General features: G+C 41.6%; 1 protein-coding gene across 1 annotated transcript in view; it reads left to right on the top strand.

Moving 5' to 3' along the window:
• Window positions 1–8,038: 8,038 nt before the first annotated feature.
• Window positions 8,039–26,942, top strand: part of PTK2 (protein tyrosine kinase 2) — a 189,659-nt gene continuing 170,755 nt past the window's right edge. Inside the window, exons 1-2 of the mRNA XM_054516825.1 lie at window positions 8,039–8,140; window positions 22,911–22,969. The gene's annotated coding sequence lies outside the window, so the exon portion shown is untranslated. The remainder of the gene's footprint in view (window positions 8,141–22,910; window positions 22,970–26,942) is intronic.

Genomic DNA, 26,942 nt, shown 5'->3' with positions numbered 1-26,942 from the left:
AGCTCCAGTCCTCACTGAAACTGTAGGAGGGTTTTTATTAAGATACAGATAAGAGGCTTGGGAAAACAACAACTGTAGGAAGAAAGAGAAAAAAATCTGGCTTGTACACTTTGTTTTCAGTGTTCAGCAACTTCAACCTCTTTTCTGAACCTCTCCTAATTGTAAGCCCTGGTATCTTCCCTTAGGATCACATTGCCATGCCAGTTTTATGGACTAGAACCAGAGGCATCAAAACACTGACATTAAAAACTACATGAAGTTCAGAGCAAATAAAAAGACCTAACACTGCACTGTTGGTTCTGACTTGTAAACAAGTTAAAATCTTGTATACATGTTATGCTGAGAAGTAATACTCTTACAAAGTTAATATTGTGATGTGTAAAAAAGAAAAAGTTAATATTGTAATGTTTCTAAAGAAAGAGGGTAACATTTCAATAGCAGAGGGAGAGAAATTTCAAGAACAAATTCTGATTAAAAGCTGTATTATAGAAGATACACCTGCTATCAATTCACTTTTCTATGCGTAATGGTGACGTTGATGCAAGAATGTTAGATTGCCCCAAAGAGCAAAATTTCAGTGCAAACTGAAATGCACCTGGCAGGATGAGATGATCTTTCAGGTCCCTTCCAATCATAAATATTCTATGAGTCTGTGATTTTAAGTGAAACCACAGGTCTTCTTCTCTCTCACCTTTTTTTGGTGTGCAATATTCTTCCTACAAATTAAATAAACTCAGGTGAGGTGTTGAGGCTGTCAGACACAAAGGCACCTGACAGAACACCTCAGGAAATTGTTGTGCCTGTACTGAGAGACCCAGGGCAGAACTGTGTGTAACATGGAGAAGAAATATCTTCTAAACACACCTGATATGGTTTTTAGTTCCATACCTTACCTGGTCCTGAGACTCTATTGAAAAACTTTGTTTTACTGCAAGAGCAGTATCCTTTTTCTACAGAATCCTAAATGAGAATAAATTATCAATTTTTAATTAGGCAACTGAAGAGTTCAAGAAAATTACAATCTTCTTTTATTCCATTTTTATTCCAGCTGTCAAAGCAGCACAGGATGAACAAATCAGAGGAATGAGAGGAATCTTTCTATGTCCTGGCTGACTTAAATTTATGAGGTCACTGTTTCAGTGGTTCCCAAGAAACGATTTCATGTGGACAGCAGGGACTCTATGCAGCCATTGGGAAATGGACTCACACAGGTCAGCAGCATCTCACCTATAACTTAGGGAACTCTTTTTACCAAGAGAGAAGTGTAATGCAGGAGGATTTTCTCTGAAACAGGATAGAGGACAGGGGCACTCACTACTGAGAGCTGGAGAGGGGCTTTTTCCAAGGGCATGTGCTAAGAGGAACAAGGGGGATTGGCTTCAAACTGACAAAGAAATTTGTAGGTAGCACAGATGAACAGACAGAGACTGGAAAATAAAGAAAACAATGTAAGGATCAATATTCATATACCTTCCAAATCATTCAGTAAATGTGAGGTTGATCTGCAATGACCACTAATTCCCACAGAAAACAGTCTCTTTACTTGATGTACCTGGGTCTGTGTTTGAAAACACATTTTCAGAAAATGATTCTCTGGTATCTAAAATGTCATTTGAAGTGTCCAAAAGAATTGCAGAAAGGAGATCTTTCATTATGTTGCTTGCTCAGATGTCAGAAAAAATGTGAGAGAAAAAAAGACAAGTTTTCTCAGATGTGGTCTTTGTAACCTTTTAGCTGATGGGCATTCAGAATATTAGCTAAAATTATCATATATGGAGCAAGCTTAACATAGACTTAAAAATGAAGAAGTAGGAATGTTCAGCACCAGCCATCCCTGCTCTCCTTGCTGGATTGATGTCCTGGGGGCCCAGTGGAGATGGAAGGATTGGATCCACACACTCACATCCAACTGCTGTATGTGTGCTGAAATTTGCATTAAGTACAAGAACCCCTTTGATCAAAACATCTCACACATTTTACACATCAAGGGGCTCTAGGAAAACTATAAGCTTCCAGAGCAGCTGGACGGATTTGGGGAGGATTTGACAGAGAACAGAGTATGATGCAACTGTCACAGCCCCTGCAAAAAACTGACTCCATGTTTTAATGACAAAGAACCAGGACTACATAAGGACAAAATACATTTTTTAAAAAAGAGATTTTTTTTATAGCAGTTTGAGTAAGTAAAAATAAAAGGATCTGGGGTTGGCTCAGAAGTGAGCGAGCTGAAAGGCTGTGTCTTAACTGGGAAAGCCACCAAGTGCAATCCTGGAATGTAAGCCCTGGGGCTCCAATCCTGGCTGTCCCAGGAGTGTGCTCCACTGACTGGGCACAATCCTGAACACCCCTCCTTCCCTCCTGAGCCTTCCTGGGAACAGTGGACACCACAGCTCAAGGCAGCAAAATGATAGAAAACAGCAGAATATGAGTCAAAGAATTCACTTGTTTCTAAATATCCTTAAGACCTCCATTCCTTCATGCTTCTGGGTCTCAAGAGAATGCAATTTTAAAATACATGGTTTGATTTGGCTCAGCACCAAGTTTGCCTGAGGTTTGGTAGGGAGAGGAAAAAAACCCCAAGAAGTTGACTTCAGTCTTGGAAGCCAAAATAAAATGCAAAGACAAGACTCTGTGATGAGAAGTTCAGCCCTCCAGGACAGATCATGAATTTTATTTCCCTTGTTATTGCACCAGGGCTCCACCTGAGAGGGTCCTGACTTCATTCCTTCCTTGGAACCAGCCTCATTAAGCCAATGTGCAATCTTTTCTTTCCTTCTAGAAATCAAAGGATTTTATTTTTTTTTTTCTCCTATCAGTCAGAAGAGGGATTTTGTTTGATTTTCTAGAAAGATAAATGACCTCCTGTGTCCCAGGACTGCACCTGATGCAGGGTCAGGTAGGTGTTGTATGGTACCACTGGGGCAGTGATGCTGCAAACCCACATCAGAAAATGCAGACTCAGTACTGGGAGAGTTCCCTTCATGCCATGTTTGGTTTCAGCCAGTTAAATCCAGAACAGAAATTGTCTTGTTTTTGTTTTGTTTTGTTTCCCACTGGGAAATCTAGGAGGTTATTACCCTGCCTCTAATTAACACATTAACATTTGCTTTGGAGGTCTTCGTTAATAACAGCAACTCATCAAGTGCGTCCCCCAGCTGCTGATTTGTTTTTTTTCACACCGGATTTTTTACCTGAAATTTCCTTCCTGATCTTTTGTGGGTTTGCCAGTTTCCCTTGGAGCTTTTCTTAAGAATTTCTTTGTGTTTTGTTTTGTTTAATAAATTAGAAAAACTCCACTGGTGACTTTCCATGCAGCTCCCACTCCAGGCACTGCCCAGAAATGCTGATATAATGTTTTATCTTTCTTTATTAATACAAAAAGAAGCAGAGGACATGTATAAACATTCACATTTTGGTGCCTTTAATGGTATTTACTATGTACTTTTCATTCACCAGAGTATTATGTAGACTCCTTAGTATTTCAATGCCAGAGTATTATGTAGACTCCTTACATATGCAGTTGACTTCTTCATCTGAGGTTGATTCAGGTGATTAAAAAAAAATCCTCTTACAATAAAGGATGTTACTGTGTATTACGTCAAATATTTAGCATCTTGCCATTTTCTCTTTTCTTTTTTCCCCAAATCCCTATTTGATCAGCACAACCTGAAATACCCTGTAGTTCAGAGCTACCTGCTTGCTCTGGTGCCTTTAATGAATATTTACCATCCTGCAGAAAAGTGGAGGATGCCTGGCTGCAGCTGTGCTCCCAAACACCGGAAAGAACTCGCTCTCTTCAGAGCCATTACCCCCAGCTCTGTCACTTAATAGAAGGAAAGACAATACATGCTACAGTATAATGAAATTTCCTACCTTTTTGTTTATACCAGGTTTAATAAGCCCTGTAAATTAAATGAGGTAATGGCATGGACTGCTCCAATAATACCAGTAGTATTAAACTAAATGTCTTCCCTCCATATTAATCATTCCATAATAAATTATAGGGGACAGCTGCCTTTTCCACCTACCAACAACCTCTGTGTAGACAGAGCAGACAAGAAAATAATTTTACATTTCTACACAAGTTCTCAAGAATCAGAAGAATCTTAGAAGGAGGAAGTCACAACTTATAAAAGTTAAGCTGAGTAAAGATTTGGGCTTATTACCACGGCTCTCCCACACTTAATTGAGAAAAAAGGGAGGGAGGAAGGGAGGGAGGGAGGGAGGGAGGGAGGGAGGGAGGGAGGGAGGAAGGAAGGAAGGAAGGAAGGAAGGAAGGAAGGAAGGAAGGAAGGAAGGAAGGAAGGAAGGAAGGAAGGAAGGAAGGAAGGAAGGAAGGAAGGAAGGAAGGAAGGAAGGAAGGAAGGAAGGAAGGAAGGAAGGAAGGAAGGAAGGAAGGAAGGAAGGAAGGAAGGAAGGAAGGAAGGAAGGAAGGAAGGAAGGAAGGAAGGAAGGAAGGAAGGAAGGAAGGAAGGAAGGAAGGAAGGAAGGAAGGAAGGAAGGAAGGAAGGAAGGAAGGAAGGAAGGAAGGAAGGAAGGAAGGAAGGAAGGGATTTGTTTGTGGGTGCCTTGTAGCGCTGACAGAAACCCTGACCGTCACCCTGCTCGTGCCTCACGAGTTTCTGCTGAGATTATCGATTTCACTGGACATCACCACAACTCCCCTCTCCTAGCTGAGAGCTCAAATCATCAGCTTTTATGGAGCTTTCTCTACATTTGACTAAAACCTGGATTCTGTAACACAAGGGAGATTCCCTCACATTTTTATCAAATCAGTATGTTGCTGAAGCCTTCTGCTTTTACAAGCAATTTTCTGATGAAGGAAAGCAACAAGAAACCAACAGAAACCATGTCACCAGGACCTGAAACAGAATGTTCAGGATTTACTACAAACCATCAATTTGATAGATTATTTTGGGCTTGCCTTCATCCCAATAGAACCAATGGGAAATCTCCCAGGGACTTCAGACAACATCCTTTTTTTTTTTTCCATATGAAAAAGTGAAACTATTAGAAGATAGAACAGAATGTAAGAATCAGATTCACAGCTCTACCACTGCTCTGGATTTATTCTCTTTCCTCCATAAATCACCTAAATAACTCTTTAATAGTTTTTCCACCTGTAAATTGGAGAGAATTGGTACACTGATGTTGTTCAGAGAATCTGCAGAGCATAAAGTTCCAAAAATAGAGAAATAATAACTATTTATTAAAGCAAGGACATTTGAAAAAATGTCTAAATGAACAATGTTTATTAAACCTTTCTATGAAATCAATTGGACATCCAGTGCATGACAGAAAGTAGGTATTGCTGCTGTCCTGAATGCACAGGATACAGCCCTGAAGAGGAGCTGTTTGCTTTTTAGGCCTGTTCATCCAGTGAATTACCTGTGGTTTTGGCAACTCAAATACTGTTTCAGCTTTCCAATGTGAAAAATGGGGATAACTATCTTCTTCACAAGTTTGCTCAGAGGCTTCAGAACTCTGACATCTTTGGGTGAAAGCAGGGACAGAGGAGAAATGATCAGTAATTGGGATTAAATTCTGGGAAGGGTCATTTAGTGCAATTCCCTGCTGTTGGTAATAACTGTATCATAAAAATTTATGAAGCTCCATTTTCCCTTTCATTTTCTGTTTCCAGTATTTATACCACCCCTTCTCTGTATATTAATCAGAACACATGCTCCTATTTCTCTCAGTCATTTCCTTCCATTTTTACCATTCCAACCCTCAAGAGCATCTGACTTTTCCTGCGTGTTACCATGGACATCATCTTTATTGATGTCTCCCAACTTTCTGGCACCAGTTATTTTAATTACCACATTTCTACCCTTTCTGGTAAGAGCACCAATAGTGATCCCAAGACCAATAATTATAAAATAACTGAAATCATTCTTCCCTTCCTTCCTTCATTTCTGCATAGTGATCCAGATTCAGTAGAAAGTGGTTGTGGTATCCTGTCTCCAGGATATTCAACAGCCTGCTGGTTATGTCCCAGCTTTCTGCAAAAGATGGATGGGAATACTGCATTGCTCCCTAAAAGAGAGTTTCTAGGAATCATTTTTATGGTTCTCAGTGCATTTGTATCATGCTCAGAGCTTACCTAATGGATTGGCTCCTGGAGGGGCTTGGGACATTTCAGGTGGGATTCACCTGGCAAACTGCATTTACAATCTAGGTCTTTACTTGTTCCATGTCCCCTTTGGGTTTCCTTATGGTGTCTGGTAAACTAATAAATGTGGGTAGGTTTAGGAGTGGGACTTGTCTTACCATGAAGTAAACTGCTCAGATTTTATCAGTGAAACTCACATTCCATTGATTATATTGAGTAGTTCTCTATCAACCCTTGTTAGCTGCAGTCCAGGAGCTGGATTCAATGGTCCTTGTGAATCCCATCCAGCTCAGGATATTTGATGATTCTGTGCCCCTGCCTGCAGTTTCCAGACACACAGTAACTTCCAGAGATGGAAATCTGGGATCTGCTCAAGCTCCAGCTGCCTGGGAGGAGCAGGAGAGCAAAAACTGAGTTCAGATGCCACAGGAGATAAGAGAAAGACTAACAGAGACATTTTAAATGGCTCTTTCCCAGAATCACAGACTCATTAATGCTGGAAGAGACCTCCAAAATCATCAAGCCCAACCTTTGAGCAAACACAACCACATCAACTAAATCACAGCACGGAGTCCCATGTCCAGTTATTTCTTGACCACCTCCAGGGATGGTGACTCCACCACCTCCCTGGGCAGCCTGTTCCAATGCTTGACAGCCCTTCCCATGAAAAAATTCTTCCTGGTGTCCATCATGAAACTCTCTTGGTGCAGCTTGAGGCCGTTTCCTCTTGTCCTGTCATTGGTTGCCTGGGTGAAGACGCCAATTCCCACATTTCATCTGGAATGTCCACCTCTGGGTGGCTCAGTACAAGACATGGAGTTCCTGGAGAGGGTTCAGCAGAGATGATGGACTGGAACATCTCTCTTTTATGAGGAAAAGCTGAGGGAGCTGGGGCTATTCAGCCTCGAGAAGATATGACTGAAAAGGGACCTCATCCCTGTCTGCCAGTGTCTGCAGGGAGGGGTCAGAGCATGGACCAGGCTCTGCTCAGTGTGCCCAGCAATGGGACAAGAGGAACAGGCAGGAACTGATGCCCAGGAAGTTGCAGCAGAGGATGTGGAGTCTCTTTCACTGGAGATATTCCAGAACTGTCTGGACACAATCCTGTGCCTGTGCCCTGGGATGAGCCTGCTTGAGCAGGGAGGTTGGACCAGGTGACCCCACTTTGACGCCTTCCAACCTTTCCCATGCCATAATCCCATGTGATTTAAGACTTATGTTTAATTAAATACACACAATGACTAATGGGCATTCAAACACTGTGGCCATTTTAAATTTTCCAATTATTTCCTTGAAGAGATTATCACAGACTCACATAACCACAGACTGAGTAAGGTTGGAAGGGACCAGTGGGTCACAGAACACAGAATATTCTGACTTGGAAGGAACCCACAAGGATCACCGAGTTCAACTTGGCCCACACGGGGACCGAACCCACAACCTTGGTGTTATCAGCCAAGGCTCTGCCCAGAGCCAACTGGTGCCCAAGCAGGGTCACCCCAGAGCACGGGCACAGGGACAGCTCCAGGGAGGGAGGCTCCACAGCCGGAATATCCCAGTGTTAGTGCAGGAGAACAGCTGTGTCAGCCGGTGCCACTGTGCCAGGACAAGGGCTTAAACTTCGCCTCTTCCCCAGCAAATTCGCCAGATCCCGTCAGGATCCGCGCTGCCTCGGGGAAGGAGGGAAGCAGGGACGGAGGGAGGAAGGGGAAAGCCCTCGAGGCGGGCGCGGGGACGGGACGCGCCTTCCCCACCGCCCCCGCCTCACTCACTGAGGGGCGGCACCGTGACCCCCCCCCCCCCCACAGCCATGTTGGGGGGGGCAGCGCCGCATCCCATGGTGCAGCGCGCCGGGAGGGCGGGGAGAGAGGGACGGAGGGAGGGAGGGACGCAGGGGAGGAGGAGGAGGGAGGCGGTACTGCCCGCGCAGACCCTCCGGAGCCTTCTCCTCCTTTTCGTCCTCCTACCGCCTCCTCCACCGCGGCTTCTCTTCGCCTCGGCGCCGGAGGCGGCCGTGCCCGCAGCGCGGTGAGTGCCGGCGGCGAGCGCTGCCCGGGGAGGGGGCGGGCGAAGCGGCCCCGATTTACATCACGGGGAGGGGGTGTAGGGGGGCAGCGGCGTCTCCTTCCGTGTCCCCCGCCCCAGCCCCCGGCTCGGGGAGCGGCGGCGGCTCCGCAGGGAAGAGAAGATTGTCCCTGGTGCCGCCCGTTTCTGTGTGCCCGGGGAGGGGCTGCCGCGGACACCGGGGCGCAGGAGGCACCGTGCGGTGGGCTCGGGGTCTCTCCGGGCAGAGCCGCTTCCCTCCGCGGGAAGGCAGGATGGGAAGGGGATGGCAGAGGAGGAGGCTGCGGGGAGAGGGCATCTGGTGCCCCGCCTGCCCCGTCCTCCACCCTGGGGGATCCGGCCGCCCCCTGCGCCCTGCCCGCCCCGCAGCCCCGGCCGGTCCCACCGGATGTGTCGGGAGGCGGCGAGGTGGAGCGGGACGGTCCGTAAAGTAAACAAAGGGAAAGGGAAGGGAGGAGGAGGAGGTGTCCCCTCGCTGCCGGAGCCGGGCCGCCTGGCTTTGCCCCTTCCCCTCCTCAGGCGAGCGCGTAAACCAAACCCGTGGCTGCCTCTTGGAGCCGGAGCGGTAGCGCAGGGGAAGTGGTTGAGGTTTCTTCTCTTTAGGGTTTGGGGGTTTTTTTGAGGTGTGTGGGCTTTGGGGGTTTATTTTTGGTTTGTTCTGGTACTGCGCTCGCTGGGACCGTGTGATCCGAAGAGAACCGGGGCAGAGCTCCGCTCCCTTGACCCGGGGACAGCCCCCGGCGGGGAAGGGCAGCGAGCGGCGTCCCCTCAGCGCGGCTCGTGTCGGCCCGGGGGTGCCGCAGAAGTTGGATCACACAGAGCAGCCTTTGCACTTCTTGGAGAAATGTGATATTTTTTTCTTTTTTCCGGCTGTAAACCTGATTTCGGAGTACAGTGAGAATTGCAGCTGTAACAGAGAATCGTTCTCCTGAAATCCCCGCGACTAATTGTGAAGCATATGCTGTACGTGTGCAGTTCTCACATCTATTCTCTTCCCAGACCTCTTGTGCTCTTAGGATGCTTTTTTAGGACGGGGGTAGACTTTACTCTTTGCTTTCCCGTGTTTTTTTGTTGTTGTTTTCTGTCTGAAACAGCGTTGGCTGTGTTGTTTCTGTGTTAGTCCTATTCCAGTGCTCTGGGAGCAGTGTATCCTGCAGGCCCTGGCACTGGAGCAGCGTTAGCCTGGAGCCCAGTTTTTGGCAGTTTCACTGGAATAGGACCAGTGCTCTAGTAAAGGCATTAAACAAAAAGTTCACTTGTAAAGAGAAGCATTTGGGAATTCATATTGAAATATTTAATGCAAATGTTAGTGTAAGAGTGAAGTGGTATTGCAGTGTCCCTTTAAAATTCACACTCTTTTGGCATTAGGTTGTTTGATATATTTTTTTCCCCCTCCTGGATTAATTGGAAAAGTCCCACATTCCTCGAAGCTAATCTGCCTTTAGCCTCTGTGGTTCTGTTAAACCTGGGTAAGGTCAGGAGTGCAACTGGATTGGGGCCAGAAAATATTAAATGTTACACAGTTATTTGGAACAGTTTGTTGTCTCACCGATGTTGTCCACATCCAAAATTCCACCACTTCCTTTCTCCACCTGTCCCTTTTTTTGTTACTCCTGAAATCAGGCTGTTACCTTGCCCCCTTTGTGGGAACACCTTTGCCTGCCTGGTGTGATGTATGGATGGAGAACACAACCCTTGGATTTCTTAAAGCAGGGTTTGTGGCTGAGATTCTGTACAGAATGTGTGTGTGTATCTTTGAGATCAATCCACGCAGGAAATTTAATGGACCTAAAATCTGGGTTCCTGTTAACAGAGCAAAAAGGGAAGAGACACTGGTTGCTGGACAAATTGTCTCTCACAGTACTGCAAAACTCTACAGGCAACTCAACAAGAGAAAAACAGTTCTGAAATTAATTTGTCTTTTGTGCTATTATGTCTTAAATGCAGTTTTCATGGAACGTGGCTGGGATTGATGTTTGTGTTGGTTGACCTTTTGTTTTGCAGGAAGGTTAAAATATATACATGAAAGGAATGTGACATAGTGCTTATTTGTCAAAAGCTCTATGCTGTTCTTGGCCTCAGCCTTGGGTTTTAAAGGTACTAAACATGTGCAGGGACACAGCAATCAACTAGTAGCTTATTGGAATACTTCATCCAGAAAGGAATATTCTTAGAATAACACTTATGTCTTGAATGTGTAATTTGTTGAACTAGATTTAAAAATTCTTTCAAGATATCTAGTGATGTGACTTTGCTTCAGAGTGTGTTACCTGTTGTGGAAAGGACTTTATTTTTTTTTTTTTTTGTAATATAATGGTTTGCCATCTGAGTAATAATTGAATGGGAACTCTCAGTATTATGAGCTCCACCAAGCTAATAGATATTTTGGGGAGGATGTGAGGAGGAGAGAAGCAGGAGCGTTTTCTAGAGATGAAGTAGTACAAGAGGTGGCTTTGATGGTTTAGGAGATTGTGTTCTGTTTTTTGAATGCATTCATGAATGTGATGGGTTGGTTTTTTCTCCACTAGGAGGGTAACTAAAGAATTAATAATTTATTTCTTGCCATTTGTATAACAAAATGATTTTTCCCCCCTGGTAGGCACTGCTGTGTGTAGTAGTATGGTCTTTATTTTGATATAATATTCATAATAACAATACAGGCTTTTCCTGTTCATTTTACATCTTTTAGGATTTATGTAAAAATGCTTTTCCCTAAGAAAAAGAACTTTGTCTTCTCAAAGTGTACTTTTGAAGAATATTGGTAGCTATAAATAGGTTGTAATTTTGGTGTTAAATCTCTATAAAAAACGCACAAGATTTGAATAGTCTCATGTGGTTTTATTTGTCTTAAAATTGGACCTTTGTACCTCTACATTTTATGTAGATTACTGCCTAAAGTGTATTTTCACATTCTGGATAAATGTCAGTAACTGGGTAGAAGGTGCTTAAAAAGCAATTTGTACTGGAATTCATATTCCAGATCTGTTTCCTGGTGTGACTGATATTTAGCTCCATCAGATGTGCTTTCCAGACTAAGTGTGTGTTTCCTCTCATCTCATGTTAGTATAATTCTAAAGTTTCAATACCACAGACAACGTGGACATATTGACTTAATTTCTTCAAAAGGTTTTAATTACAGGTCAGGATTTTAAAAACTGCAACAAGGAAATCCTTACTGCATCAGTTTAAGTTCCTGTATGGAATAAGAGCAGAAATGATGCAAAAACACTCTAAAAGTCAATTTAGAATACATTTATTTAGCACCTGAACTACAGTGATCCTTGTCTCCCTGAGTGGTAACTGCTGCAGGATACATATGTGCTAAAGGCTTTTTTATTCGAAGTGTTTGGGGGAAAAAACCCAAACAAACCTAGAACCTTGATGCAGATTAATGCAAGAGCAGAGTTTATAAATTGTTAGCAATTTCAAGTGAGTCTCTTGGTTTGTATATAATGCCACTTAAAAGCCTTGTAAGTTGTGTGTTCTACCAGTGTTCAATGAATGTGGTTTATTGTGTCTGTCACAAAGACAGGAAGCTGCAAGAATGGGAAATTAAGTTGAAAACGTGGTGTCCAGAGAGATATGTGGGTTTAAATAGGGGATTTTTTGGGTGTAGGAGAGGAAGGACTTCTATGGAGATAATTGTGTAGATCTTTCTGAAAACTTTCATTCCTGCTCTCCATATTCAGGTAGAGGTTGATGCGTAATAAGAAAAACTATCAAAAAAAAAAAAAGTGGTTATTTAGGGGTTGAACAGTTTAAAAACCTGTGTGTTTGGGGTTGTAGGCGTAATTTTTTATGTTCCCTGTCCCATTCCTGTATGAATTCTGTGTTTTTTCCTCTGTGTAAGCTTCCCTCATATGGGAGTTTATTGCTTGTCCAGCACTGTGCTCCTGATGCTGGGATAAAAAATCTTGTATTTGGGCAGACTTGTGAGTGTTAGGGCTTTTATTTAAAAAAAAAACCCACAGAAATATAATCAAACAACCAAAAACACAAAAACCTTTGTGAGGCTTGATCTGGTTTTCTGGATTTGTATTAAAGAGAGACAGCTGTGATTGCCCAGGTGTGTGGTAGCTTTCCAAGCATCTCCATGCAAATTTCAGCAGTTCAAACACCTTTCAGCACATCAGAGGGATCCGGTGGTGGAGGGAGTTGTCTCAGGGAATCGTGTGTGGAAGAAAAAGTTTCTGAGGTGGCAGGAGAGCCACAGAAACTGAGTTTTCTCTGGCTGGAAAGGTGGAGATGCAGCTCAGTGGTGCTGTCAGTGGCTCATGGATTAGGAAGAAAATGGAAGACAGTTTCTGAAATCTGATGTACAGGGTTTGAATGCAACTTCTGTCAAGTGAAAATCCGAATGGAAGAGGCAATTAACAAGTGCTGAAGGCAGCAGGCTTTGTTAGAGAGCCTCTGATTCACTTGCATTGCTCTGAATTCTGGGTGTATTTAAATGTTCTTCAGCTCTGCAGCAGTCCTTGGCTGAACTGGCAAAACTCTCCTGGGTTGGATTTCTTTTTTTTGCCCATAACTTCAGGACTTTTTTCCTCCCCTCTGTTTTTCTGCATTACTCCTCTGCCCCTTTTTGTCATGTTCAGTGCAGAATGGGCATATGAAAGGAGTTTTAAGTAGTTTTTGTTAGATCCCTGTTGCATGGAAGCATTGCTTTTTGTTTTTCTTCTGGGAAGGCAACCTGACAAGCACCCAACTCTGTTTCATTGTCCTGCAGAGTTCCATCTGGGTGACAGTGTAGGATAGGTCAGTTTAGAGTTAATCCCTCTAATGTTGGCTCTTTCCCTGCTCATGGAACTGTAATTTAACTCAAGACCCCAGAATAATTTGTTTCCTTTTGCCCAGAAATGTATAAGCAAAACCTCTGCCTCCATGTCCTGCAGCCACTGCTGTCAATCCAGCTATGTTGAACAATAAATTTGGAATATTTAGCCTGTGTATGTGTGAAGAGTCCTTAAATGAGGCACTTTTTGGCTTTGCAGGGATAGAAATGACTGAGCTGAAGCTGTTCCAGTGCTTGGGACAGTGAGAAAGGGGTCAGAGGGCTCTGCTGACTCTGAACTGCTCCTGCTTCCTGCTGCCATGCTCAGGCCTTGCATTGTTTACCCACACATAGAAATTCACAATTCCTGCTTTTGTTTTATTTTGGTTTGGAGGAGGAGAGAGGGAGCAGACTATCTGAGCCTCTGAAGTGTCTTTGGAAGGCAGAGATAATTTTTCCTGTAGTCCCATTCAAGTTTGTAGGAAGGATTTGAAACAGCAGATGACTTTTTTCCCCTTTTTTTAATCTTGTTTCCTGTTGTCTTGCTGCAAATAATTAGGTTTCAGGGCAAAACCAGAAGTTTAGTTTAGCAGAGGCTCAGAATGAGTTAAATGATATGTTTTGCAGCTATGAATGCACCTTTTTAACCAGGTATCCACTTCTTTGCCCAGGCCTTAAGCACTGCCTGGAGTTGTCAGTGATCTAATCCATGAGATGTACAGCAGCCAGCAAAGTCTCTGCTCCATCAGCATTTAATAGGTAATTTCCTAGCAGTGCCTCCAAGATTACTCTGTTGAAGGTACTAGTGAGAGACTTAGAAATCCCAATGTCTGGGTTACACCCAGTGGTGGAGATTTACATCAATCAATACCTGTTCATCCTGTCTGTTGGAGGTTTTATGTTCAGCATGAATGCTGAGGCAAGTTTGTTCTCAGTAATACTCTGCAGCTTTGAGATTCAGAAATTCTGTGATCTTCAAAAGAGAATTTCCTCTTACCGATTTCAGGCAATCTTTTAAATTCTTTTCCTATGAAAGGTAGTAGGAAAACATAAAATCTGCCACCATTTTCTTACTTGCACATAGGTATCCGCTCTTGATTTCCTTTTTTTTTTTTAAGCTGGGCAGTTCCAGTCTTTCTGTCTTCACAGGGGCAAATAGTCTGTGTTCTAGGTTAGTATGCTGGCATTTTTATTGCCTGCTTTTTTCAAGAAAAGGTTAATACAGAGAGAAGAAAAATAAAAAAGTTAGTGTTTAAAACAGTACAGTTCCTTTTTATTTTTGGTTAACCAACCAAGTTGTTTACCAGTTTTTCCCCCTGCTGTTTCTAATACACTTTTCAAGCAGAAATTCCTTTTGCTGGTGGCTGAATGCTCTTGTGGTTCTTTTATGCCTGGGTGTACCTCAGGTTTTAGCAGTCTCCTCCTCCATCCCCTCTGCTGCTTTACTGATGCCCTTGTAGTGGAAGCTCTTTACAGGCAGAGTCAATTCATAGTGGATTTCCCAGTGTAGGCACAAAAGGGATGTATAACAGGTACCTTTGTCATTCATTTGTTGAAACTAACTTTTTGTGAAGAGATGAACTTCATACTTCAGTTTGATATAAGTCCTTACCCCTGTTTCTTCACCTTTTCCCCTCCCAAGTTGCAGAACTTGGAGGTGGTGTTGTATTTTTGCCACTGTCTAGGACCCCTCATGCCTGATGGTGTTGGTTTTGTCATCCAGTGCTGCAGGCAGCTGGGAACCACTAACACAGCCACAGTATCACAAGCTGGCATTCATTTTATTTCTCCTCTTGTGGCTTCTTCTTTTCCTTTCTATGGCAGATGAATTCAGCTGCTGTGTTGTTGTTTATTTCCCTTTAATACAAGGACAGTGAGCCCTGGCACAGAACTGCCTCAGTTCTGAGGTGCTTCCTGTGGAGGCTTTGGAGTGCCCATCACCAGGAGAAGCACAAACTGTGATGTTGGATCCAAGCTGTAAATTTAAGGTGCCATCTTAGAGCTTGGAATGAGCCTTGGCATGGCCACAGCAGTTGATTAATGTTTGTCAGTGTGCTCCTTACCCCTCATCGTGCCTGTTTCAGACCTGTTTGCTAAATAAAATCCATCTCATTTTACAAATATGGCAGAAAAAGGGCTGATAGTTAATATGTATATAGAATTGTACCTCCCAATTAATGAGCCACAAGTTGTCAAGTTTTAAAAATCGCTCGAGTTCCATTTTTAATTGTATCAAAAACTGTTGAATATTGTTTCATTTTTAACTTGTTTTCCATTGCCAGCTTTCACCCAGGAAACCTTCCCAGACTGCTGACATGTGTTGGTCTCTCGCTCTCAGTGAAGCTCTTTGCAAATGTTACAAATTACAGTTTCAGTTCTTGCTCTGGTGTTAACAGCTCCATTATGGGAACGCTGTTAATTAATGGCTAAAGAAGTAATTCTGAATTTTTATCAGCTCTCATTTTCTATTTCAGGCTCAAGCACTATATCCTAGAGGCTTCTAGATTTCAGTTAGTTTATTAATTATCTTGTCATTTCCACTTCGGTTTGTATAAATCACAAAGCCGGCTGTTTTCTGCACTTGTTCAGCTCTACAGCCTCTGTTACTACTCCGTGTTTAGTGCATTTTGAATTTTGTTGTTCAAATGTTCTGCTCAAAATATGCTTTTAAAATCCTGCAAGAGCTGAGTGAACTGAGGTGTGCAGGTTATTGATTGATGGGTGCTCAGTTTGTGATTAACCTCTGCTGTGCAGGTAAAGAAATGTTCTGCTCTGGTGTAGCACGGGGGTAAATAATAATTTTTCTGCTGAATTCAGCACTGGTAGGATTTAATTAGAATTCTGTTCAGTTTTGGGCACTGGACTTCAAGAAGGGGTTTTCTTTTTTTGGATGCTTTTAGTAGCAGATGCCTGAGAATGACATCCAAGAACTGAACAAATTAAGATGCTAAGACTTAACAAGAGATAAGAAGTTAAGTTATTCCCATGCATTATGCTACTACAAGGATAAAGATGATAAAGGATTACAGGGACTAAAGTGAGAATTAGTTGATTTAAATAATGGGACCAAAGACTTGGGTTGCTGCTTGGGAGCAAGACTTCTAATTCCAAGAATAACAAACCAATGGAATAGATTAAGGAAGGGACTCATCCCTGACAGTCTTCAAGAGCAAATTAGGCATCTGTCAGAAAGGAGATGCTGTTCATTCCTACCTGAGGAGTGGCAGCCTGACAAGGTGACCTCTTGAATCCTGCCCAGCACTGATTTTGGTGATGAGAGCAGGTAAAGAATGTGGGGTTGTTATTTGCAGAATTATGGTGATAATCAAAAGGTAGCTGACAGTAACCCCAGCAGCTGAGGATCCCCTGTGAGCTCCTGTGATCTCTGCAGTTGTCTGAGACTGTGCAGCTCTGATGTGAATCTGTCCCAGGCAAAGCAGGTTGTGCTTCCTTTGTGGAAGGGTGGAAAGGTCATGGGGAGAAGAACTTTTCTGCAAATGAAACTGTCATGTTCTTCAGTAAGTGTTACCTACGCAGGGCTTGGAAAAGAGCATTATAAACTGGCTACTGATATTAGAACAATTAGTTTAGCTGCTGGTTTATCTAATTTCAAGGAGGTAAACATGCAAGACTTTTAAACTCTACAAACAAGTTGATTAAGTGGTCTTGAGATCACTTTTCTTATTTCTTTTACTATTGGCCTTTAATTAGTTACAATTTATATACTAATAAGATGAGCTTTGTTTTCAGAATAATAGGAATTTCTGTTGACTCTTTGTTTTTCTGTCAATCTTTCACTCTTCACCATGATAGTTTGTATTTGATGTTTTACCACTAGGCTTTGTCTTAATCATAACTCAAATGAATCTGTTTTAAAGCAAGTCAGAATGTTTCTCTGCATTTTGCCATGGAAGGAGCAAGTTGCTACTGAGATTGGGAAGCAAAATTAAGTAATCTTTAGTGAAAATATGTGTGTAATCCTGGCTGGCTGTACCTGGTACAGCTGCTGCTGAAATTTGGGATTCACAGAGCAGCCTGCATTTGAGATGATCCTTGGGGTAGAGTAAATGCATGAGTCTGGTAGCTTTTTAATTCTAGGTTAAAAATTAAAGGCAGAAGCTGTTGAAATTAACATTTCAGTGCTGCATGTGAGTTTTCATGGTGCCTTTAGGCTAAAAGGTGAAGCTAAGAGTGTGGATCTGTGCAATATGTGGGAATTTGTGTAAACTGCTGTGGTCTGGGGAAATAAATGTCATTTAAGAACCCCTCAGTTGGTGTGGAAGTAAAGGGAAGCCTTTTTCTTGTCATCTGCATTAAAACCTGTTTAATCTGTTCTAAAAACTGGTTTTCTTGTTTAGGACTGTCTTTGTAAATGATGGGATTTTGACTGGTGGCTGAGGGGAATCTCCACCAAGCACTTACCATACTCCCTAGTGGATATGTACAGACATTGTTTTATACCTATTAATCAATGGTTATCAGGAAAAATCAATCCATTTCCATAGGTGAAAAATACTTTTTTTTATTTTGCCCACGTATTTTGAACATACAATAAGAGAAATAGTGGATAAAAGTGTATGGGATGTGGTTTTTTGGGGGAATAGTCTTACTTGATCTCTTCTCAAATGCTTTGTGAATATTAGATTGAGTTTAGTTCCTCTATTTCTTGGGTTGTGGATAGAAAAAAAATATCAGTCAGAACCTCTGTAAAACTTAGTCAAAGAGTGGAGTCAAAAGGAGGAGTGGGATGTAACACTGAATTCACTTCTGTTCCATTTCCTGCCTGGAGTTCCTGACAGTATTTCATTTGTATAAGAAACTGAGCTTTGGTACTCTGGGAATTTGCTACCTACATGAATTTATTAAATAACCAAGTGATTTTTGGGAAGATTAGGCCCCTTTAGAGGAAGCTGGTGTGCAGCACACGATTAATCCTCAGATGGGGATTTGAATAAAGCCAGAGTTGAGTTGTGTCACAGGCTCCCAGCCCCTGCTGATTCAGCTCAGTGAAGGGAGGGTTTCTTTGTGCTCCTCTCACAGTTCCAGGGCTTCCAGCAGCCAATGTTGGGCCTTGCTCTCCTTTCATCAGAAGAGGAGAGGGAATTCTTCAAGTCAGGAGTGTGTAACATTGGCTTCATTTTACAACTGAATCAGCTTTTTCTTCTCTTAAAGGCAAACAAAACCTTTAAACTGTTTTCACAATCTGAAGAGAGTATTGAACAGAGCTTCCCTTCCTCGGAAACAGATTTTGGAGTTCTAAAATGTATTTATCTGTGTGGCTTTTTGGTGTTAAATGGGGATTGCATTGAAGTTCCCTCTTTCAAAAGCCATTGGTACCTCTGTGGAAATAGATACTGAGCACCAGTATTGTGAAGTGGGAGTAAGAACATTGGTCATATTATACTGAGGAAGAGATCATAGAGTGAAAGTACAAAAAGGGTGAGGACTGCACAAGTTGTGAAAATAAATGTGCATAAAACACATTTCTGTGAATACCTTACTTTTGAACTTGATAGAAGTAAAAAAACAAGGCAAGACCTTGTGGGTAGCTGGGTTGAGATTAGTTTTGGAAAGGCAAGATGAAAGTGGTGAGTTTGAGAAAGGATTTGGAGCCCAGTCAAAATGAAGTGGGGAGGGGGAGAGTGGTGCCCATGTGCATATAATGTGAGTCCTTAATGCACAGCTGTTGCTTGAAATATGATAGTTTTTTGGACTGAGTCTGTGTTACAGCAGTTTGAAGTGTTATGTTGAACTCGTGTTCTGTGTTCTTAAAGCTCTGTCTTTTTAGCTGATTTTATCTGATGGCTCATGTGAATAGGAGGTGATAGTAAGTATGGACTCCATTTTTGTGTGTGTGTGTTTTTAGTATGATATGGAATTGAGATCTTACTGATGTTTGTACTTCTTTCCCCAATTAAGTTATAACAACCTGGTTAAAAATTTCTGCAGAAGCCCTGGTGGTGCAGCTGACAGTGTCATAGGGGGGGTGTGTTTTGGGGTGATGTGCTTAGGTTCTATGTTTGGGTCCAGTCAGGTGTCCAGATTCTGCTTTATGGACTAGATTCTTCTGATGGCCAAACCACTATGCAATGGAGAGATGAAATTAGTGCTTGTATGTTAATTATTCTGAAACAAAACTATTAAATCCTCACAGCCTTGTCTGTGAGGTGCTTTTGAGTTGGTCTAGAATTCAGTAACTGCCCTGACTGTTCTGGGGCTTCTCCTGAGGTCATTTGTTAATAGATTATACTCAGGGCTGTGTTGTTGTTATCCTTTTGCATGGGGGTGTTTTTTGGTGCTGCTCCTGCAAGTGTTCCAGACAGGTCTGCTGCCAGTTCACTGCTTGAGGTGTGGGGCAGTGGTGGGATAATCTAGGGTTGCATGGATGTACAAGCTGGAAGGGACCCAAAAGGAGCAAAGGACTAAGGCTTGGTGCCCTGCCTGCTTCCTTGGGGAGTTCCAGTGACTGAGCCCCTTTCCTGTGAAGAACCTTTCTTCATGTCCAATCTGAATTCCCCCTGATGCAGCTTCATCCCCCTTTTTTGTGTCCTAAATATATATGTTCATACAGACTACATTTTTTTAAAAGACATATGGAATGCTTCACTTTCTATCTTGTTAAAACATTAAATCTTAAATCCTTAAGTGGCTGGAGAATAATTCCCTATGAACAGTGTACAGTTCACTGATGAAAATTTGTTTGTGGTTGCTCAGTGACTGAGCCAAAGTTCACTTGATTCAGTTGTTTGTGCAAGATACAGGAGAGTACAGCTACAGGAACTGCAGATAACTTGGCTACAACTGCCTCATCTCTGCTAAAGAAGATATTACTTGTGCCCAGCAGTTGCTGTTCCTGTTCTTTCCCTGCACTGACAGAGCTCCTGAAGCCTTTCCTGTCTGCTCTGATCTTTGTGGAGTTTTCCTTTGACTCACTCTAGAGCCAAAGGGCCATCAGCAGAGACCAGATTAAGTGTTCTGTAAGGGTAAAAAAGTTGCAGTGCATAAAATTGTTTATTTGCTTTGTTGCTGTGAATCAGTTTGTGGAACCACTACACAGGGTTAGGAGAGGGAAGTGAAACAAATCATGTTGGTCTTTAGTGGTCCATCTTTGGCTTTGTGGAGATTGAAGTCATTGAGGTCACTGCTGTTGAAATGTGGAGAATCTGGGAAGGGGGTGGAAGGAGAGGCATTCGTGTGTGAAAAGAGTGAAGAGGACAAATTTTCTTGAAGAGAACAATCAAAGAGCTTTAAAGGTAGCTGGAAACATAAGGAAGCTGAGAAAGGAGCTCCATGCCTAGAAGATAAATTAAGATTTTTACTCCTGGATACTGGTAATTGTCTAATGGCTCAATGGTGTCCTTGGGGAAGGAGTCAAATTAGAGAGGGAATAGAATGATACTGGAAGACAAAACTTAAACTGTCAGGCCTTTTATGTGGACATTAGATCTACAAATAAGTTATCTTTTAATTACAAATAGGTAAAATTCTGTGTTGATTTTAGGAGGGGAGTAAGGTATTACAGGGTAGATAAAACAGAATAAGGAAAAATAAGGAAGCAAAACTGGACCAAGTGGGTGACTTGCAGCTGGTTGGGAAAAGTCTAAAAGGGAATCATTTTCCACCACAAAAAGTGTTAAATTTCAAATTGAAATATTATCACTTTACTGAAAACCTTTCCCATGTGGAAAAAGGTATAGAAATTCAAAAGCTATGAAAAATCCTCCTCCCTTCTAATTTTTCCTCCGAGCAGATATGCTTGTTTGGGTTTATTTTATTTAAAGAAACCATTTTATAAGATCCACAGATTTTTAGGTTGGTGGGTTTTTTTTTGTTTTGTTTGGTGTGTTTTTTTTTTACCAAAAGTCAAAATAAAAGCACAGATCTTCAATCCAAGCATTTTTTTTTTTTTAATGTTTAATCTCCTTTTGACCACTCTAGAAGCTTTCAGCATTTTATCCCTATTAGAAGGAGACTAATTGGTCTTTTAAGAAGTGTTACAACTGCTTGGACTTGAGTTTAGCATAGGGAGAGTTCTTGTCACCACTTGCTTCCTAAGGAATTGTTGAATGAAGTAAATCAGTAAGTAACCTGTGAAAACAAATATTGGGAAGGTGTGCCTGGCAAAGGCTCTTGGTGTGAGGGAGAAGAAATGATGCCATGTTTGGATTGTCCTGACTGCATTGCTTGTAGGAGCTAATGAGCAAATGAGAGGCCCTTTATCTGTCCTCTGGGATTGCCTTCCAACATCAAATCCAGTCACAGGGCCATGCATTTGTACACTGAATTTTACACACGTGGCTGCTTCCATTGAAAATCAGTGAGAGAACTTGTGTGGAAAATTTAACATGTCTGCAAGTGTTTGCATTATTGATGCCTCAGCAATTAAAATAATATTTTTCTAGCATTTGGTGCTTTTTTGATGCTGTATGTAAGTCCCATGGTATTACACACACAATTATTTTAACAAGTATTTTAAGGGTGCTACTGATGTACTTTCCCAGAGTAAGGAAAGGTCATTACTACTGGCCTTGGAAATTAAAAGTAGCTTTTGCCTTATCAGAAAACATCTTCAGTTAAATCAATCAATGCACGGGTTTCTCAGTCTGAGAAACAGTCTAATGAGCAATTTGCCTTTTCATAAAAGATTTGCCATTATATCATTGCCATTGTGTTAATTATCAGTGTTTTTACAAATTGTCCCAAATCATGACTAATTCCATAAAAACGTTCAGAGCAGGCATGATTCTGGGCAAAGCTGTTGTTTGCCACTCAGTCTGGCAGGGATGGGGGGACAGCCTGACTTAGCAGATTCTGTGTTAACCATAAAATCAGGGTTTGGAGGCACTGCCATTCATCTTATGGAGCACCATAAAAGCAGTTCAAGTTCTTGATGATTTTTTTTTTCTCCATGGCGTGGATGCTATGACTCTTTTTTTCTGGTTTTTATGTTAAAATTAAAGTATTTTATTTTTCTCTCCCCCACACTCAGTTTATTACAGCTTAGATGAAAGCTTAAACTGCAGAGATTATTTGAACTTTTTGTTACTTTATCTCATGAGATTTTTTTGTGGAAATCTTTTGGTGGCCTTTATGTGTGTGGAAAATGAAGTATCTAAGGTGAAATAGTTTGGGAAACAAGCTTGATTCTTAGAAATCCAGTTTTAAGAGGATAATATATAAGCTTGGGCTTTCTGCTGGTACTATCTTTGTCCCTATGATATATATTTGTTTGAAAGGGAAAGAAGAAAAACAACTGGCAAAGTAAGACACTCAACTCTCTACATTACTTGGCTCTGGAATTCTTATAGATCAATTCTTTTCTTTAAGAAACAAACCCACAACTCTCTGTGCATTGTGTGTGTATTGAGCAATATCTATATATTTGTTGCCTCAGCTGAGAGCTGGCTTGGCTGCCCTGTGGTGCACATACCCTGAGGAGATAAATGCTTTTCACTGTTCCTCCCACACATTTTGCATTTTCCAGGGAAGCACTTTCTAATTCTAGATCTGGATGCTGCTAATGTTTTGAATCACTCATCATAGTTTTCAGCACTCACTTGTTTTTGCTATTAAATGTACATTATCAGTAGTAAAGGTTCATTTTTGTGATGCTTTAGCCCTCCTCCTTCTTCAAAAGAACAAATTCATATAACTTGGGAAATTTTTAGTTGGCTTTCATGGGAACAACAGAACTTCAGGCAACTTGTCTGTTTTGAGTTCAAATATAAGTCTCTGGCTTCTACAAACTTCTTCTGTGTTTTGTTGTAGGGTGGGTTTTTTTTTCTTTTCCTAAGGATTTCCAGCTAAATAATCTGCACTCGTAAAATAGGATATGTACTGCAGGTGGTTATCTTGTCTTCATAACATGAATATCAGTTAATTTATTCTTAAGTTTTTTGGATGTTTGACTACTTTAAAATTAGTTAAGAAAATACCCTAATGAATTCTAAATATTTGTTTCAGATTTCATGTTTCATCCTGTTTTGAGCACCTGCTGCTGAGAGCTGGAAAGTCTACTTAGGGTATGTACAACAGTTAATGATTTCCATTTCACACTGAGTTTTATTCTGGGTAAAGCAGGTCAAGATGAGATTTTGTTGTTGTTTCCTTGTGATTATTGTTGAAAATCCTGATTGTTAAACAGTGGGTGTTAAACCAGAATTTCTTGGTTTGTTTTTTTCCCTGAGTGTCCTGGAACTGGTTTTTCTCTGACAACCTGTTCATGGTCCTTCCATTCAGCCCAAGGGTACAGAGGTGGGCAGACCGGTGCAACAATTAATTGATTGTACATGGGAGGAGTTTGCAAGGTGTTTTCTCACCTGCCAAAACCACTTGGCTGAAAATTGTCTGACCAGTCCCATGTGCTGCCTTTTGGAGCTAAATACTACAAATAATTCTCTATTCTCATGTTCTTCATTTCTGTAATACAGAAGAAATGGGTCTTAATAAAACAAAATCTTTGCTGTAGGGGTGCATGGCCTAATCTGAAGAAGTTTAGTTGAAAGCAGGAGTAGAGAAGTTACAGCCACAAAATTCTTTGTATTATAGGAATTTATTTCTGGTCTGCATATTTTTGATTCCTTATGACACCCCTGTCTCCAGGGTGAATGGTTATATTTGAAAATTTCAGTTTTACTCCTCAGTGTAATTGGTATTTCTGACTTCTGCCTTTACTGCTGCTCATATATATGGATGTTTGGAATGTTCTTATATTTGAGTGTGGCTAGAACAACTTGTTGGATCCTTCTTTTTTCTTTGTGGTTTGGTTTCCTCCCCTTTCTACAGCTTTCCCTGTGGTTGGTGGTTTGAGAGCCTGTATTAAATCTAATTTTTTTTTCTATTGCTTGGGCTTTGGCAGGTAACAAAATTCATCTCCTGCTACTTCAGGAGCACTTTTGAATCTAACTTGTGGATGTGGTTAGCTTTATTTACAACTTTGATATCACCTGATTTAGAGTCATTGATGTTCTTGCCTGGACTGTGATGCAATTGAGAGCAAAGGAGATGTGGCTGCTTGTATTTCACAGGTCCCTAATGGGGCTTCAGGCTGTGATCTTGTATCCATAATATTTCTGTATTTTCATCTTCAGCAATCAGCAGAGGGTCAGTTAATATCTCCTGACCATCTAAATTTGCAGGGACAGATCTCTTTATTCTTCAGTAGCTTACTTCTAAGGATGTCATCACCGTTTCTTAAACTTCAGTTTTCAAGCTTATGATCAATATTTGCTTCTCCTCTACAATTTTTCCCTTCCCTTTTCTTGTATGGGATGATGTTTGTTTATATTATGCAGTTAGTTTTTCCCAAGGAATTCCATCTACTCTTACTACTCCAAAGAAAAGGTTTGAAAGGCTTAAAAAATAGTAGCCTTCACTTAAGTTGGAAAAAACCCAAAGTATTTCAGTTGGAACCAGTACTGATATTTTTATCAGTTAAAATCAAAATTTGTAGCCTTGTGTCTCATGTTAATTCTGACTTATGATTCAGAAGGAAACCCAGACACTTGAAAAATATTTCCTGGACCTGGAAAACTCATAGTGTGGGAAATCCAGAAAACAAGGGCAGGGGGGTGAGAGCAAAAAATGTTATCATATATAAAGGCCTTCAAATCAAATCTGTGATTCCAGGGAGTTTATAATGCTTCCTTTAATTTTGTTTGACCTTTTTGAAAGGAACAGCTCTTACTATCGTGATGTCACAAAGAAAAAAGTGCACTTGTATGTTTTGTGAACTGAAGCCAGTTGCTCCCTGGAATACATGGTTCCAATGAGTCATATCCTGGTAAAACCATGACAACAAAGTATTTATTAGTTTGTTAGGTAAATATCTTGCAGTACCTGCCTAGATAAGACTTCATAGAAAACCAGCCCAGTGAATAACAAGGCTTGAAATAAAATGTAGAGTAAGAGGAAACAGTGAAAAATCTTAAATGTAGATTGCAAGTACTTCTGATTTGTCAGGTTTATATTGAACTTTGATTTTTTTTTTTTTAATTTCTTTCTGGCTGGGGATTTGATAAGAGGAAGTGATTAGTGCTACTTGCTCTTTGAAAGTGGTATTCTATATGCAAATACTGCCAAGACATTTCCAGTGGAAGTGGCAAAAAATGTGCTGCATCTCTTACTTATCCAGCTGCTTGATAAACTGTTACTTTTTGTATTCATATTGCAAAAAGTCAAGCTGTTACTTGTACCATGATAGTCTTTTCATCATGTGATCACACAGGTTGTGATTCTGTGGAACAAAGTGTTTGCTCCCAGTCCCTTTGTCTGTTCAGGACAGCATTCAAGCCCTCCTCTTGCAGGATGGAGTTTTCAAGTGTGCTGTGGTAGTGCTGCCTTCACCTCTTCATCCTATGGTTTTATTGGTATTTGTACTGGATGGAGTCACAGAACTTAGGATGAAAGGTTTCACTTTTGGGTCTGGGCTCTGACATGGCTGTTTTTGTTGTAACATTTAAAATTTGCACTCAGAGCAGATCTCTCTCTGATTTGACCAGCACTGGAATCACTTGGCAGTTCTGTATTTAACTTGCCATGAAAGAAAAGCAGGAAACTTGACAAAAGGACTCTGCTAACATCATCCCTGAATGCCTGGAGGACAGGGGGCTTGGGGGGGACCTTATTGCTCTCTACACCTCCCTGACAGGAGGTTGTAGACAGGTGGGGATTGGGCTCTTTTTCCAGGAAACAAGGGACAGGACGAGAGGAAATAGCCTCCAGTTGCTCCAGGGCAGACTTAGATTGAATATTAGGAAAAAAATGCCTTCACCAAAAGGATGGTTAAGCATTGGAACAGGCTGCCCAAGGAACTGTTTGAGTCCCCATCCCTGGAAATAGTCAAAAGATGTGTAGATGTGACACTTGGTGACGTGGTTTAATGGTGGCTTTGGCAGTGCTGGGTTGATGCTTGGACTCAATGGTCTTAGAGGTCTTTTCCCACCAAAATAATACTATGATTCTCAGATAATGAGTGCAGAAGACACAAATAATAAAATAGAAAGGGATGATGAGCATCAGTTCTGTTTAGCTTTAAAATTCTGACTTTCTCCTCAGGCCGGTGTTTGAGCACAATATTGGTGCAGGCATTGTGTTGATAAAAATGTGTAATTTTACATGTACTTATTGTGTGATTTCAAACATGCTGCTCAGCCATTGACAGGAGGTGCTGCCAGCCCTTCCACCTAAGGATCAGCTTCCCAAGGATGTTCTCTATATTGTATCTCTACTGCAAGTGACTTCAGGTGCTTTCCAACTTTATGGTTTTATTCCAGGTGGAACTAAACTAGTATTGCATGAGAAACCTTGTTGTATCCAGCATAACACTTGCAAATGGAGAAATTAATGTCCCTTTTTAGATCTTATGGTTAGAAATGCTTCCCTAGTGAAATCTCAGAGATCTGGGTTATTATGTGTTTTGGATGTTATGCATTTAATTTTGTTTTAATACATTCAGGGCTTTTCTCTTGACATAAAATTTGTTTCAAAAGATTTCAGTTGGCACTTGAAGGTGTAAAGAAACCACTCTGTTCTCAAGTGTAAAGATAATTAATGGATGTTGCTCCTTGCCAGGAAGACCTACATGCTTATAGCTCCTCCTGGCTTCTGCAAGTGGAATTTTGCTGGGCTTCCTGACTGGTTTCTTATTCTGCACTTCTGGGTCATTGCAGAAAGATTTACTTTGCCACCAAGGTTAGGATAAACTTCAGCTTCTTCCAGGGAAGCTGGGCTTGCACGTGTGTGAGTTCAGTACAGAACATCCTCTTCTCCCAGCCTGGGCCCTTCCAAGGGCTCTGTGCTCTGTCTGTGCTGACAGGCACCTCCAGGCTTTTCAGAGCTTGGATGGAAGGAACACAAACCTCCCTGGGTGGTGCCTGATGCCTTTCTGAGCTCTGTCCTGGCCTTTGCTTGGCATAGCTGATCCTCCTCCTCCTGTCCCTAGAGCAACTGTTGCCTCTTACAGGGGACTAAGTGGGCTTGAGGGAATAAATATCA

This window comes from Molothrus ater, chromosome 1, assembly GCF_012460135.2.
Source record: "Molothrus ater isolate BHLD 08-10-18 breed brown headed cowbird chromosome 1, BPBGC_Mater_1.1, whole genome shotgun sequence".
In the NCBI taxonomy this organism is placed as follows: Eukaryota; Metazoa; Chordata; class Aves; order Passeriformes; family Icteridae; genus Molothrus; species Molothrus ater.
Note: the sequence above shows the minus strand (reverse complement) of the source record. Positions and strands in the feature narration are given on the sequence as shown.